Below are 3725 nucleotides of genomic sequence, written 5' to 3'. Positions count from 1 at the left end.
AACAGTACGTGCAATATCCGAAGATCGTTCACGTACCATCAAGCAATCATTCATATATTTCACATTATCCATATCAGGCATACACTTATCTCTTAGGATAAGTGTATTGACAAACATATTGAGTATGCACACAGCCCCGAAAACGTAACACATAAATGGGGCTAGAAACTCACCTGAATTCTGCTTCTTTTTTTGATAGCTGTAAATCCCTTCTCTATCTGAGCTCGGCTGACTGTACAAGTTACACGTATCAATACTCGTCTGATCTAATCTGGTGGCCTAGTATTAGCTTACTTTAACTTATCGCTTTATAATTTATTTTCTAATCAAACTTGGCTTTAGGCGAAGTTAACCCTCGGGCGAACTTAGCTCTAGGCGAAGTTAACCTTAGGCGAACTTAGCTGTAGGCGAAGTTACGAGCTAGGCGAACTTAGCTTTACAGCGAAGTTGCCATCAGGCGAACTTGGCTTCAGGCGAAGTTATCATCAGGCGAACTTGGCCTCAGGCGAAGTTACCAGTTAGGCGAACTTAACTTTACAGCGAAGTTGCCATCAGGCGAACTTAGCTTGCAGGCGAAGTTCATCAGGCGAACTTAGCTTGCAGGCGAAGTTCATCGCTTGAAGGCGAAGTTGCCCAGATGAAGGCGAAGTTGCCCAGATGTCCGCTGTTTCGGTTTCTGATCAACATTTCGGGCGATTTTAACACCCTTGTTAAGGTTCAATACCACCCACTACACTTCCCGACCATTTTCGGTCGTTTATACACTAAAAGCTCGGATCTTTAAACTTCCAAGATCAAGAATCATACCTTTTGAGCTTGTTTGGATCTCGTTTATCTTGGTATCACCACTAATCTTTCTCTCTTACCCGGACCTCGCTCGATCCGTCCTTCTTTCTCGGCCCGGCCGGCGGCGGTTTTGGGTGTGCTTGGTGTGTGTGTATGTGTGTGTTTAGGAAAATGATGGAAATGAAGGTATTTTGGGGTTTTGGGGGTATTTATATCCCTGAAATCCCATTCTCATTTAACCCATCTCAATTAATCCAAGTCCATAACCCACGTCCATTACCCGACACTAGCCCGACCCATACCAACCTCTATTCTTTTATTTATTTCCTGATAACCCGAGTAACTTTCCGTCTATTATTAAATAATATAATTAATATTATTTTGGGATTTTCGGGATGTTACAAGTCTTCCCTCCTTAAAGAGGTTTCGTCCCCGAAACCTAACTTATTCCCTATAAAAGGAAAACTTCTTATATTTACACGCTTTATTGAATCGCCTTCGTTTCTGAGTTACCCTTCTTACCTCTGACTTTGCAGTCATCGAATGGTGGTCATGTGTATTAGCTATTTAAGGTAGCTTGTCCATGAGGCCCTCAATGTACCAAGTCTCGTTTCGATCTTTAAGAGGCTTTGTCTTATATAATATTAATGCTAAAGCCTAAGTCGACACTCTATCACAACACGTCAATTTATCATGACTAACATGCATTCAGACAATTCGTACCATAATTAATAAACACTAGTCTAAATTTTAACATAAAACAACACGCATCGAGTCATCAATAAGTTACACATAGATTTAATACTTATGGCTAGCACCTAGCCTTCTTGAATGTCTTCTCTAAGCACACGGAGGAATCTGTTAAACCTCAAGCACTCTTTTCTCCTTCATGTCCTCCCTTTGGCTTCTTGCAATCCCTTGCTAGGTGCCCACGTCCTCCACAGTTGTGACACCTATGGTAATCATCACATTCCCAAGAGGAATGTCCTGCTCTTCCACACCTGTAGCAAACACCTAATCCCTTTCTGCACTCTCCAGGGTGTCTCTTCCCACATTTTTCACAAGCAGTGAACCCCTCTTGCCTTGCCTTCTTTTTGCGTGGATCCACTTCATTGGCTTCCTCTGGTTCTGGGGTTGGGCTCTTTTTCTTCGGTTCCATCTTCTCCCCTTCACAGTTGGCAAGGTCCTCATAAATCATCTCGGCCAATTCCACGGCCGAGTCAAATGTTGCGGGCTTACTGGACTTAACCAAAGTGCGAACATTCCGTGGAAGTCCCCTTACGTAACACTTGATCCTTTTAGCTTCGGTGTTCACCATGTCAGGTACCAACCTAGACATGCGGTTGAATTCAGTAGTATACTCCCGTTGTGTCATCTCTCCCGCTTTCAAATTCAGAAACTTCATCTCCACTCTTTCAACTTCTGTATCAGCGCAGAACCTCTTCATCACCATGTCCTCTAGGTCATTCCAACTCATCGCCTTGATCTCTTCACGGGTCTTCCTCTGCTCCACACTCTCCCACCAATACATAGCCTCATCTTCAAAAGATTGAGTGGCATAACCGACAGCTTGGTCAGGACGGCACTCGCTAATGCGGATAACCTTATCCATGGCGGTAATCCACTGAAGAGTAGCGATTGCATCTCCTAAACCAGTCAGCTTAGGCGGGTCACAACCTTTGAAGGACTTATAGTTGCAATCGCCTCGGCCCCTCTTCCTATCATCATCTTTCACAGACTTTACCTCACTCGAGTCACCCCTTTCCCTCTCGTCATCCTTTCTATTATTACCACCTGCCCCTTCAACGGTTCGTTCACGGCTTCCAGCAGATCCTTCGGGATTCAGGTTCTTCACAGCAGCAACTACAGCTTGAACAATGGCTGCTTGAACTGCAGGGCTAAGTTGAACTTCTTCGTTGTTGTTCTGGTCTCCTCCTGCGGCGCTCCCTTCATCTTCGGTGTGGGAAACTTCTTCTACCGAGGGTTGCCGGACAAGACGAGGCCTGCCACGACGTGCAGTGCGACCCCCAGTTCCCACAACTTCTCCAGCTCCAGCCATCAGTATTCTTAAAGGGACAACACAAACATCATCACTCAAGGAAATATTAAGTACAAGGATAGCAAGGCTAATAGGTAATAACAGTGGCCAGCTGTGACTAGCTGATCACATTGCTTTCCGTGTCCTATACACTTCCCTTTATGAGTCTCTTTGTGCTGGTTCTACTTAAGCAGTTAGTCACATCAAACAATCAATTACTTCTATCCTTATCGTTCACATATCTTTCCTTTCTCATTAACATATATCATTTAATCATGCACTTTACCTTTACTGATCTTGCTTGAGCGACACATGGCATTCTTGAACTGGCATCTTCTTTCCTTTCTTACTTAAATCCCATTCTCTGTTCGAGTCTAAGCATGTAGGATGCTTAAATCTCTCGAACTTATGCTCTGATACCAACTTGTAAGGCCCCGAACCCGGTAGCCCTACTTTAGCGTCGGATTTACTCATAAACACAGTCCTTCAAAATCAGAGTTTATTAAAACTTTTCGCGGAATATAAAACATCAATCATTTGTTACAAAACATTAAATCCTTTCTTTGATACCATAACACAAAACTTATATTCAAAACATCTTTACTTCTTTCTTCAGATGCCAGCCGTTCAATCCATGCCATGCATCATCCTCTTGCTAGCTCTGTAATGGACTCACCTGCGTGCATACTAAAAGTCAGCTACGCTGAGTGAGTTCTAGTTAATCAGGCAACATACAATCTATTCTCATATATTACTTCCCGTATCCGAAGACACATATTACTACCTTAACCTTGTATAAATATCCATAGGAGGATCGTCACGTAATATCTATTAAAAGAACCATTACCATTACCCTACCATATATATACTTTCCATAGGAGGAACACTATACTATCCATAG

This window comes from Bidens hawaiensis, unplaced genomic scaffold (genome assembly GCF_021521415.1).
Source record: "Bidens hawaiensis isolate Kalapana, Puna unplaced genomic scaffold, B.hawaiensis_p1.1 tig00019946_1, whole genome shotgun sequence".
NCBI classification, from domain to species: Eukaryota; Viridiplantae; Streptophyta; class Magnoliopsida; order Asterales; family Asteraceae; genus Bidens; species Bidens hawaiensis.
The sequence above is the reverse complement of the archived record's forward strand: the minus strand, read 5'-3'. Positions refer to the sequence as shown.